Source organism: Saccopteryx bilineata, chromosome 5 (genome assembly GCF_036850765.1).
Source record: "Saccopteryx bilineata isolate mSacBil1 chromosome 5, mSacBil1_pri_phased_curated, whole genome shotgun sequence".
Taxonomy (NCBI): domain Eukaryota; kingdom Metazoa; phylum Chordata; class Mammalia; order Chiroptera; family Emballonuridae; genus Saccopteryx; species Saccopteryx bilineata.
Genome location: NC_089494.1, coordinates 27,079,662 through 27,092,896, shown reverse-complemented (window position 1 = coordinate 27,092,896; position 13,235 = coordinate 27,079,662). Strand labels below are relative to the sequence as shown.

General features: G+C 40.2%; 1 pseudogene; it reads left to right on the top strand.

Moving 5' to 3' along the window:
- The first annotated feature begins 11,548 nt into the window (after positions 1-11,548).
- LOC136338368 (protein yippee-like 5 pseudogene) lies at positions 11,549-12,268 on the top strand (annotated as a pseudogene).
- The last annotated feature ends 967 nt before the right edge of the window (positions 12,269-13,235 follow it).

The window sequence follows — 13,235 nt, the reverse complement described above, 5'->3', positions numbered from 1 at the left end:
AATTTTATGTCTTTGTAAAGCTTCCTGAATACATACATTTAACTGAAATAAAACGAGTAGCTAACATCGCTTCTGGGAAGCAGAAAAACATGTGTCTTGTTTGTTTGCTGAGTGATAAAAGAAAATTAGCAATCTCTATCTTCCTACTGGAAATTTTTTCTACTTTCCATTCAAGCTCTGTATGTGTAGAATTAAGTAAGGAAGTTTTAAAGACCATGTGGCTAGATTTAGGAAAAGGTTTTAAGTACTAGAAGAAGTATTAATCTATATATATCTTTTGCCCTAGTAACACCATACACCTGAAATTGAAATAGGTCTTTACATCTTTTTACTATATATATAGTGACCGTTTCAAAAACTCTTGACAGTGGATGTTGGCCTCATATTGAACTTCAGACATTTTTTAGAGTTTGCCTAAAGACCAAAATATCACGAGTTGAATGACAGCAGTTGGCACAGTGTGAATGAGGCCGCAAACTCAGACCAGCCAGCACCAGGGGTTGCCACCCTGGTCCGGGGCTGCCCGGTTTTGGGCAGTCTTCTTTCTTTGAGAATCTTTTGGGGTTCCAATGTACCACTGACGTCAATAAGTTGGGGTATTTCCGAATTGATTAAAATGGAAGATTTTAGTCTAAAGGTTTTCATGTTTCTTGAAGTTTTTAAAAATGAAGTTTTATTTCTGCTATTTACCCTTTAATTTGTTTTCCTAGGCTTGGCACTTAATTATTAATTTTTATTATTCATTTAGAAATTAAATTTAATGGGGCAACATTAGTCAATAACAATGCATATGTTTAGGTAAACATCTCTATAGCATTTGAACTGTTGATGTTGTGTGCCTTTTAATTTTTTGAAAATAAGGTTTTTATTACACTTAAAGCTATATATCTAAACTTTGAACTAAGTTGGTGAATTTGCTCTTTGAGCTATTAAAATAAGTGTGGTTTCTTTGATAAAAAGAAAGAATTTAGCAAATATTTTTAAAAAATCAACCCAGGTCTTCCATACAATGGTATGCTAAGTAAAAACACACACACACACACACACACACACACACACACGGAAAATATGATGGCCTCCTCATGAGAATTCAAGAATTTCATAACGACATGGAAAAATACAGGAGGGCAAGAAAGCAGTCCGAAGGATTGTTCCTGAATTTGTTTCAGGCCCCTTCTAATTTCAGTCCTGAGAAGGCATGCATTTATTGCTAAATTGGGATTATGGAAATTCTAAACAGAGCCTGATCTGTAATTGTGTACATTTTTGTAATTTTTCTTCTTCTTTTTTTTTTTTTGATCCGCACAGCTGGCAGATCTGCACGTACTGAAAATACTGGCTCACATACAAAGAAGACACTCATCTCCAGTGAAAAGTTATTTGTTTCGATAAAATTCAGTAATAACCACTTGCACTGAAACAGAGGCAATGCCAGGAGTCTGTTACACACCTTTCCTCTGCTGTCCTCTGGATTCTAACCAGCGCTACTACAGAGGATGTCAAAAGACCCTTGGGTGCTGTCAAAATTTTTGTTGTAAAAAACTGTCATTCCTCACAAGCCATGTGTGGTTTCCATCTTCAATTAGAGGTAAAACCTGGTCTATTTATATTAATCAAAGTGTACAATTGTTTCATTTTTTTCCCCTTGGAGAACAATTTTACATTTATTTCTAATCTGTTTGCTAGCATAATATTATAGATCCATAAAACCAATTTTTGGTAATTTCTCTATTCTCTAGAAGGAAACATTGAATTTGTGTAGAGAATAGAGAAATTACCAAAGAAAGATTCTACTGACCTATACTATACTAGCAAACAAATTGGAAACAAATGTAAAATTGTTATCCATGAAAAGAAAAGTCTTGTAGAATTTATGACAACTAATCTGGTGGCTATGCTTTGTTCTTTCTGGGCTTAAAATGAGAGTTTGGTCTTCATAAAGCTCTAGCAAAATATTTTCAGAAATAAAATTGGGCATATTCAATATTTAAATATTTTAATAAAAAAGAAATACATGGTGTTAAAATCATTATGATGAAAATAGAAACATGTGATTTACTTAATCTTGAAGTATTAAAAAAAGATGAATCCTTTCATTTATCTAACTATTTCCTTTCTAGGCTAAATTTGGGTTGAATTTCTTTTTTCTTTTTAAGGAGGAACCAACAAAGTAATGGAATGCCAGGTTTGAAAAGGAAGATGGGCCAACACTCCTGAGTATCAATTTCTGCTCCTACCACACCCTTCATGAAGCCTCAGTGTACTCTTTTATAATATGAGCATAATAGCAACCTTATTAAGTAAACACAGAGAAGTATAATTGCTACGTCCTAAGGTAAGTATATGTTTAAAATGGTCAGAAATTGCCCAGCTGTTTTCCAAAATGATTTTTATCATACTTGATTTTTAAAATAAGAAACAAACTAGCTATTTTGAGGCTCTGTGTGTCTACAAACTTAGAGAATCCAATAGCTTCCTGATCAATGTGGGAATTGCCTAGTCCATCACAGAGAGTGTGGATGGAGCAGGGGCACAAGAAATGCAGGTTGGACAGCTTTGTTTTCTCTGGCCCAGCCACCCCACTCCTGAGTCTATCTTGACTCCTCATAAGCAGAAGGATTCCTCAGCCTCCAGGCCTTTCTCTGCTCTTGCTACTATACCGTCAGACAGAGGCAGAAAGAACTTAAGCTATTCCAGGGGAATTTTGTTATTACTCTGTACTTATTGACCCCTGGATGGCTATGCAGGTCACCACAGCTGCCAACTCAGCTCGAGGTTTATTAGCCCAGCATTGACCTGGACACTGTCATTCTTTGAGGTCCGCTTCATGCTGTTGGTGTGCTCTGGGTCCGAAACCTGGGCTCCACATTGACTCTGCTCGAAGCTCCTCGCTTTGCCTTTCCATTACTTAGAAGACCAGGGCCTTTACTCATCCTTATTTTAGTTTATTCTGCCTAGAGCTGCACCTATGCATTAGCCATTTTACTCTTTATGTTCCATCCTATGGGCAGATCTAGGGCTGAACCATCCCATCAATTTCTGTATCAAGTCTTTTGAGAACAAAACTGTTAATTTGTCTTGAAATTCATCAGTGAGAAGACTATTCCAAGGGAAGTAGAGATTGTAAGATGCCAAATATTTTTATGTCTTTATTGTAAGTGTAATTTGGAGTTAAAGCAAGGACAATTTTCCTTTTATTATTTTGTGGTGAGGTACCAAAGACTTGCAAAAATTAATTGTGAAGCCAATAGCCATGGCCACCATCACAGCCGGCTGGCCCATGCAGGTTCTCATTGGATTTGGACAGATAGTAATGAAATGACAGAGCCACGAACTGGTGGGCCATTATCTTTAATCTTAGCTTGCACCCAGCAGGCAAGTAAAAACACACACTGGGCTCCAAAACCTACTCATTCAGCACTCGCCAAAGCTACTGACTTATCTGAGTTTCCTGTAATCAAAGGTTTCTAGCTCACTAGCCTCATCCTCCTTTGTTCCCCATCTCCTTCTCTCTACACAAAGATTGCACTAACTGGCTTCTCTTTCAGCACTCCACCATCTTGGCTGCCTCTCCTCTCCTCCATGTGGCCTACCCTGCTCTCCAACCTGCTCTCTGCTCTAATGCTAATCTCAGGAACTGAGAGAGAGCAAGCTCCAGGTCTGCCCCACTTAATAGTGCAGAAATCAAAACCTTTAATCCAATATACAAAATAGGAAAGTCTCTAATACAAAGTCACTTATCTGAGGTGTGATGGGATTGCACCACCCCACATCAAAAAGGGTGGGAAAGGCTTAGTCCTAAAACCAAGCCCCAGGCTACAGAGGATCCTGCCTGCCCACAGCCCGCCCCCAACACACATTAACATCACCTGGGCAATGGGCTTCCATGTGGGCAGCGCCATCTTTCAAAGTCAGGCTTCTTGCCCCATCTTTTCTTTAGAGAATGGAGGGAAAAAAATGTAGAAGCTTTCTGGCTTGCAAGGACAACTGGGTCATTTAGTTTAACTATAGAATAAAGGTTATCTGAAAAACTTCCTTTCCCTTTCAACAGGCAGCAATGTTTGCATGCCCTACACTGATTTTAACTCTTCCTCCCTTCCTGGAACCCTGAGAGTAACATATACCTCTAGGCAAAGGGAGGGGAGATAGACACTAAAAGATTTGTGAATGTCTTTGATATTTAAAATGACATCACTATTGTGTTACCTTGAAAGTTTTAATGTTTTTTATAGATCCTCTAGATGAATGTTATAAGCTTGTTAATGATTGTGTCATGCTCCCCCCAACCTGTATGTGGTCAAGGGTATATAACCAGACTCATAGCTATACTCGACACTACACGATTTGGGTCAGCTCTACCCCGTGTACGTCATATGCAGCCAGCTTAATCAATAAATCTCCTCTTAAAAATTCTTCTGTATCGTGCCTCGGTGTCTCTATGTAAACCCATGGAACACTACTTTACAACAATTTGTACAGCATATACCAATTGATTCTTAGACTTTGGGCTGAATTTAAGGACATGGATGTAAAATAGGGTGTATGTTGTTTGTTTCACAACCTTAGGAACTGGAATCTGAAGCTGGTCCTCGTACACAGGAGGCAAGGAGAGACCAAAGAAAGAGTCAAGTTACTCCAGATTGATAGGTGGGAGTTTTAACATGCAAGGGAACTTCCATATTAGGCTTGTTTTGAATGGCCTCAAGATGAGTAGATCTCCACACCTGCTTGCTGGAATCCTAAAAGTTTATATAGCTGCCTAACCTGGGTGCAGTCATGTATACCATCCAGCTGGTCTCAAAAACACATGATTCTTTCAAGCATGCAACTTTGAAATGGCTGCAGCTATAAGTACAGTGGGCAGAACGGACACTCCAAGGACAGGAAGGGGGTAAGGAACCTCTGCTTGCCCAGGTCCAGCTTGAGTGTCAGCTGGTGACCTTGTGCTCTCAATGACGTCCTTCAAGAATCTGGTAGCTGTATTCAATTGCTTACATGTAACCACAGGGCCTAGATTTAGGGGAGTGGTATACACAGCCGAAGAGAAATAATAACACTGCCAAGACCCTTTAGAAGATATAAGAAATTCCTTAAATTTTTTGGTAGAATTGTTTCAACAGGTAGAAATGCTTAATTGCTTAAATAGGATTCTTGTGAAACTCATATAACATTCAGTCCCAACTCTATCAATGCTGTAAAGATTGATTTATTCTGGTTATATTGTACAGCATGGAAAACCATGGTTATTTTTAGCTCTTATACCTAAATTTCTTTTGGCCTATAAATGATGCCAGGAAAACAATCCAGGAGTATAACATTCCACTGAGGGAATGAAAGAGGAACATGCCAATTGCCAATGGCCGAGCTTAGACATCATGTGTGAGTGTGAGGGCTGGTGTTGGTGGTCCACAGTGAAAACAGTTAACTTTCACTTCTCTGCTGTGAGATGGAACATCACCCCAATTCCACAGTGAACATCAGTGGGGATCTTCATGCTCTGGTCAAGACAGGTCTCCTCTGTGCTGAGTGCCCATTTTCCAACATGAAAGCAACAGTCTGGAAGGAGCACACTGAGAGCGCGACATGGGGAAATGCCAGGATTGTTTTCTCTAATTAGGACCCTTCATAGGGAGTGTTTCCATCTACAATTTACTTTAGGGAAGACATCCATTTGAAAAATAGCTAAATAAGCAAACAACAGGGCATATGACCAGGCAATGGCACGTGCAGCACAGAACACAAGTGTGACAGCAGTTAGCAAAGTGGGAGCTCAGTGGAGGCTGCACTGGTAAGAGCAGGTTTCCTGGGGAAGGTTGGGTCTGACCAGATCCTTAAGGGATTGGTGGGAAGAGACAGCTGGACATCTCACACCAAAACCAGGTGGTGTCAGTGGATCTGAGGGTGTCAGAAATTCAGTAAGAATGGGGCATGCTGATGGGGAGAAACCATTAAAGCAGGGGTCCCCAAACTACGGCTCACGGGCCACATGTGGCCCCCTGAGGCCATTTATCGGGCCCACACACACTCCTGGAAGGGGCACCTCTTTCATTGGTGGTCAGTGAAAGGAGCACATTGACCATCTCATTAGCCAAAAGCAGGCCCATAGTTCCCATTGAAATACTGGTCAGTTTGTTGATTTAAATGTACTTGTTCTTCATTTTAAATATTGTATTTGTTCCCGTTTTGTTTTTTTACTTTAAAATAAGATATGTGCAGTGTGCATAGGCATTTGTTCATAGTTTTTTCTTATAGTCCGGCCCTCCAACGGTCTGAGGGACAGTGAACTGGCCCCCTGTGTAAAAAGTTTGGGGACCCCTGCATTAAAGAATGCTGACTAAGACCTTTGGAGGTTTAGGGAGGAACATAACCAAAGCTTTTTAAAATCTGAACGTGGTAAGCAGGATGAGTAAACCCCCAAGCATTCACTGTTCTATTACTTCTCCCATAAGAAATGCTATCCAATAACAATTTAGTGTAAAAACATTGATGATTCACTGCTGCTGTTGAACTCTAGTTTCCTTAAATGCACATATATATACACCTCTTTTATTTTTTTGGAGAAATTTTTTTCTTAGGTGGATGAATTGTTATTTAACTTGAAAGGTATATGGTCCCATAAAACAATAATGTACTTAGGGGATAACCTCAAAATGAGAGATTATGGATATATGACAAATTGTGTTTTAGTGTTCTGGATTGAAATGAAAGAGCATAAGCAAAAATAGCATTTGAACCCCCCCATCTACCCCTCCCTTTTTATAGCAGAAATAAAAGCCTTGTGCTTTAAAATATTGGATAGAAAAAGTTAATTTGTACTTGTGATTCTCCAAGCTTAGTACCCTTCTTTAAAAAAAATACAAGAAAATGATCTGTTCCAAAAAACTGCTTCCTTTAATTGCATGTATGCTATGGTTATTATTTTAAAATGACCTATTGAGTAAAGGACATAAACACGTCATTTAAAAAAAAACAAGTAGTAAAAATAGTTAACAAACACATAAAAAGTTTCCTTACTAATACTTAAAGTACAAATTAAAACAATGGGATATAGTTTGCCCCTCAAATTAATATCTTAAAAATTGTTATAGCCTGACCAGATGGTAGTACAGTGGATAGAGCATCAGACTGGGACGCAGAGGGCCCAGGTTCGACACCCCGAGGTTGCCAGCTTGAATGCAGGCTCATCTGATTTGAGCAAGGCTCACCAGCTTGAGCCCAAGGTTGCTGGCTTGAGCAAGTGGTCACTCAGTCTGCTGTAGCCCCCTGGTCAAGGCACATATGAGAAAGCAATCAGTGAACAACTAAGGTGAGAAGAATTGATGCTTCTCATCTCTCTCCCTTCCTGTCTCTACCTATCTGTCCCTCTCTCTGTTTCTATCTCTGTCTCTGTCACACACATAAAAAAATTGTTACATAAATTTTATGAATAGGATTGCAAACTAACACAATTGATGCACATAAGAGAAACTTGAAAAACGTTCTTATGCTTTGACCCAACTTTTCCCCTTCTAGGCCTTGCTACATGAAGCTCTGTGGTCATCTGGAAGAAAGCTGATGAGGTCGGAGGTGTCAGAATGATGTAAGTTAAGGAAACCGCAGCTCTCTCCTGGGTCGTAGCCTTTCTTCCAGTGGTTCACTCTATTTCCAACACAAATTACCAATCTCCTAAATCAAATTTATTTGTAGGGCTCTGAATTTGAGATGAACTCATTGATGTGGCTTCTTCCAACTTGATATGAAAAACCTATGAAGACCTAGACATAAAAGATAAAAAAAAAATGTTTGACAGATAACTTATTGCCCTAATTACAACTACTAGGTCGATAGGGCTAATCTGAGAAAAAAGACTTCTGTGAACAAAGTAGCTCTACCCACCTGAAACACATATGAAGAAATTGCCCACCCCTACCCTGACACAGAGACCCATGTATCTGGGCATTCATTTTCACCACATTTTGCCAGTAATCATTTTAAGCAGCTAGTATATTGTTTCCCACTCTGGATTTTTCTTTCTCTTCAGATACAGAAAGTCCCCAAAAACAATCTGAATCATCAAATCCTTTTTTTTTTTTTTTGTATTTTTCTGAAGCTGGAAACAGGGAGAGACAGTCAGACAGACTCCCGCATGCGCCCAACCAGGATCCACCCGGCACGCCCACCAGGGGCGATGCTCTGCCCACCAGAGGGCGATGCTCTGCCCCTCTGGGGTGTCGCTCTGCCGAGACCAGAGCCAATCTAGCGCCTGGGGCAGAGGCCAAGGAGCCATCCCCAGCGCCCGGGCCATCTTTGCTCCAATGGAGTCTTGGCTGCGGGAGGGGAAGAGAGAGACAGAGAGGAAGGAGGGGGGGGTGGAGAAGCAAATGGGCACTTCTCCTATGTGCCCTGGCCCGGAATCGAACCCGGGTCCCCGCACGCCAGGCCGACGCTCTACCTCTGAGCCAACCGGCCAGGGCCTGAATAATCAAATCTTTAATATGTCCATATATCAGGCACAAGAAGGTGTCCCAATTACATAAGGTTTATGCCAAAGAAAGTCAGATTTAGACTTATGTTCGTCATCATATTCATCTTCTGAACATCATAGTTTAAGTTCTGATGAGTCATGCTCACATAACTCACTGCTATGTGCAGATGTATCTCACACTGTGTTGTGATCAACAGATTTAGATTCTGATACAAATGACTGTAGATATAGTATTGACAGATACAGTATCACTGTATAATTGCATATTTCATATACAACTAGACTCTTTCTACAGCAATAGTGGATTGAGTTGTGAGGCATACGTAAGTTGATACATATAAAGAGAGAGACCCAGAGAACAGAAACAGACACAGGGAGAACCTATTAATAAGCAGAATTTATTGGAGTAATGTCATAGTTCAGATTGCTATAACAACGTATCACAGAATGGATGGCTTACATAGTAGACATTGGTTTCTCACAGTTCTGGGAGCTGGAAAGTCAAAGATCAACATGCTGGCAGATGCAGGAGTGCTGGTGAAGGCCCTCTTTTGCAGATGGCAACCTTCTGGTTGTATCCTCACAAGAGAGAGAGAGGAGATGTTAGCTCTCTTTTTTAAAAAAATTACTTTTATGTATTTATTCGTTTTAGAAAAGAGAGACAGAGAGAGAGAGAAGGGGGGAGGAGCAGGAAGCACCAACTCCCACATGTGCCTTGGCTGGGCAAGCCCAAGGTTTTGAATCAGCAACCTCAGCAGAGATGTTAGCTCTCTTGTATCTCTCCTCTAAGGACTATTCTCATCATGAGGGCTCCATCCTCATGACCTAATTATGTCCTTAAGATTTTATCTCCAAATAACATTACACTGGGGGTTAGGGTTTTAACATACGAATTTTGAGGGGACACAAGCATTCAACCCATAACAGGTAAGGTATGAAATCTCAAGAATTTATATGAATAATTGGAAGAATTTTAAGTTTAAATTGCAATTTGTAGTCTATGTCCTCTCTTTAAAAGAATTTTTTTTGTATTTTTCAATTCTTGAGCTTTCATATACAAAAGAATAACAATTTGACTAAATGTTAAATTTTGAGATCTGGATTTTACTTACACTATTATCATCATGAACATCATATAAACTTATGCTTGCAGAGTTGGCATTATTTAGAAAATTAAATTTAACCAGGTGACATTGATCAACAAGAGTACATAGGTTTCAGGTAAAGATTTCTATAGCAGATGAACTGTTGATTATGTTGTGTGCCCATCCTCCAAAGTCAAATCATTTTCCATCACCTTATATTTGTCCTTTTTTATGCCCTTTCCCCTACTCTCTCCCCCATCTCCCTCCCTTATGTCCCCCTCTTCCTGGCAACCACTTCACTTTTTATCTATGTCTATGAGTCTCAGTTTTATAACCCACCTATGTGTGAAATCATACAGTTCTTAACTTTTTCTGATTTACTTATTTCACTCAATATAATGTTCTTAAGGTCCATCCATGTTGTCATAAATGGCACTATGTCATCATTTCTTTTTAATTATTTTTATTTATTTATTCATTTTAGAGATGAGAGAGAGAGAGAGAGAGAGAGAGAGAGAGAAGAGGGGGAGGAGCAGGAAGCATCAACTCCCATATGTGCCTTGACCAGGCAAGCCAGGGTTTTGAACCAGCGACCTCAGCGTTCCAGGTCGATGCTTGATCCACTGCGCCACCACTAGTCAGGCTGTCATCATTTCTTATGGCTGAATAGTAATCCATTGTATATATGTACCACATCTTTTTTATTCAATCCTATACCGAGGGACACTTCAGCTGTTTCCATGTCTTGGCCATTGTGAACAATGCTGCAACGAACATGGGGGTGATGTGTCTTTACATACCAATGTTTCCAAGCTTTGGGGGCACTTTATTATTACAATAGTTTTATATGCAATATCAAATTTAAAAAAATTCTATGAAATAGCAAGACTATGTATGTTCACTTTTCATATAAGTTCCAGAGAGATTCTGGGGATTCCAGGGATTATACAGCTAGAACACGGTGGCTCTAAATCCTAAGTAAACAGTTCTGCTTTTCTCAAATGCACATTCTGGTATCCATGTCATGTAACATCATGTCACATCATGTCACGCCACATCACATCTTATCAGATCTCATCACATCCCTCCAGAAGGTAGCTCCTGACATAACACTGCACTCACAAATGTCACACCCTCTTAAAGTTTCCAGCACAGTACACTCCTTGTTTCCATGTTCCCAGTTGCTGAAGCTCCTGATTTTGCTGCTTTGATTCCTTTAGAGAAGAATTCCTGGGGCTTCAGAAATGAAGAGCCACGTAATTACATTGTAATTTCCCCCCGACCCCCCTTCAAAATGTGGCACTGTTCTTCAAATTTAGATGATCATTTTTTTTATAATGAAAATGACCGAGGTAAAATAACATTAGGGTGATTTTGCTTCTTTATTCTACCATTATGTTACTATATCTAAAGGATGTGACAGCACTGTAATATTTTTATCGGTTATTCTCCTAAGTGCAGTGACCACATATGTCCTAATCATGATCACATCACTGCAGCAACCCTCTGCTATAGGTAACTCTTCACTACTTTGTTTTACAAAGAGCAGGAAACTGGTGCTCAAGGGTAATAAATAACTTATTCCAGGACCACAGATGATCATGGCAGTTGGCAGAAAATGGCGTTAGGTGCAGGGCTCTCCCTCTCAAAGTCGGTCCATACGAGTCATAAATGATCTTGTGACAGCTTAAGATCACCCTTTAATCACTTGGTCCTAATACCACTGAAGCTATAATTCCACACATAATTTCAGAAGGTCTCACCTTGGGTGACATTCCCTGCCATCCTTCGTAACTGCCATGAGATCTTTCTACTGGCCTGTTCATTTGTGAGTCCCATTTCATCAAAACTTAGGATAACCTGTCAAGTCATGTATTTATCTCCCTATTTTTCCTACATATTTATCTTCTGACTCTATTGGGACTTAGATATTTTAACTCCTAAAATCCTCTATCTTTGCATAAAATGCATCCTTAAAAATTTTGTGATTTGAGGGCTTCATCCCAGCTGAGACAGGAAAAGCCGCAGGCAGCCGCGGAGCTCACAGCCGATCGGGGTCATTAGAACCTCAGCTATAAAAATGGGCAGAATTTTCCTTGATCATATTGGTGGCACCCATCTGTTTTCTTGTGCAAACTGTGATACAATTCTGACCAACCGCTCAGAACTCATCTCCACTCGGTTCACAGGTGCCACTAGCAGAGCATTTCTTTTTAACAAGGTAGATAATCTGCAGTACAGTGAAGTTCAAGACCGGGTCATGCTCACTGGCCGCCACATGGTTCGGGACATGAGCTGTAAAAACTGCAACAGTAAACTGGGATGGATCTATGAGTCTGCCACTGAAGACAGCCAGCGTTATAAGGAAGGCCGTCTGATCCTGGAACGCGCTCTAGTTCGGGAGAGTGAGGGCTTTGAGGAGCATGTACCATCTGATAACTCTTGAAGAAAAAAAGATAACTTCATCTTTTCCCAGGTCTCCTTCACTGAAAACAGAAACCTACTTACATACACTGTCACCTTAGCATCAGAGTCGGATTCATGAACTGCAGAACAAGAGGTTATGAGAATCTGAGATGGAACCTTTCTTTCTTTCTTTCCTTTTTTAATTTTGTATTTCCATCCAACAACAGTGTATAGAGAGAATATTATGCAGATGATGTTACTTTTTTTCTCTACTCTTACATCTCGAGGCAGAATAGTCTATCTGCAGCTACATGGTGGGCTACGTGGGGAAAAAATCTGGGCTATTAGTGTGAGAAAGTGTGTTTTATGTAAATTTTGAAAGGGAAATATGTCAAGAGCATGGTTTTTAAATTTATTTGGGCTTCATTTTAAACCTTTTTTTTTAGACCCAGTTATTTCATTTGATTTGCTAGCTTCAGAGAAGAGATCTGAATTTGTGACCAGCGCTAAAGGTTCAGTGTTAGTATGGCTTGTGCTGGCCGTTGTGCCATATTCTTGTTGAAGATGAACTGTAGCACCAGAGCCCATTCTTCCTTGTCAGTCTTGACTCAAAGATGTCACCTTTCCTGGTTATTTGTCACCATGTAATTGGTGTTGATTGGAAACTTTTCCTGAAATGGGGCAGAACTGCTTGGTTGTCCTTTCCGTGTAACTTAAGCATAGTAATATAAATAAAGTAATAGTTGAATGTTAAAAAAAAAATTTTGTGATTTGAGCATGCTCACTCTTCGTAGAGCATGCCTGCTCAAATCTTATCTTCAGGTGTTCTTTGCTCTCTCTCTCTACTAAGCACCAAGGGCCCTTCTTTTGCCTTCGTAACTTGTTTCCTAAGCCCACGCTACCCAGTTGGCTCACTTCTTTCATGGCTCACTTCTTCTACTTCTATGACTTTTTTCTTCTTCTTCTTTTTCCAAGTGAGAGAAGAGGAGACAGACACACTCCCGCATGCACCCCAACCAGGATCCACCCAGCAACCTCCATTTGGGGCCACACTTGCAATCAAGCTATTTTTAGCACCTGAGGTGGAGGCTCTAAGGAGCCATCCACAGTGCCCAGGTTGATGTGCTCAAGCCAATCAAGCCATGGCTGCAGAAGGGGAGAAGAGAGAGAGTGAGAAAAAGGGAGAAGTGGAGAAGCAGATGGTAACTTTTTCTCTGTGCCCTGACTGGGAATTGAACCCGGATGTCCACATGCTGAGCCAATGTTCTACCACTGAGCCA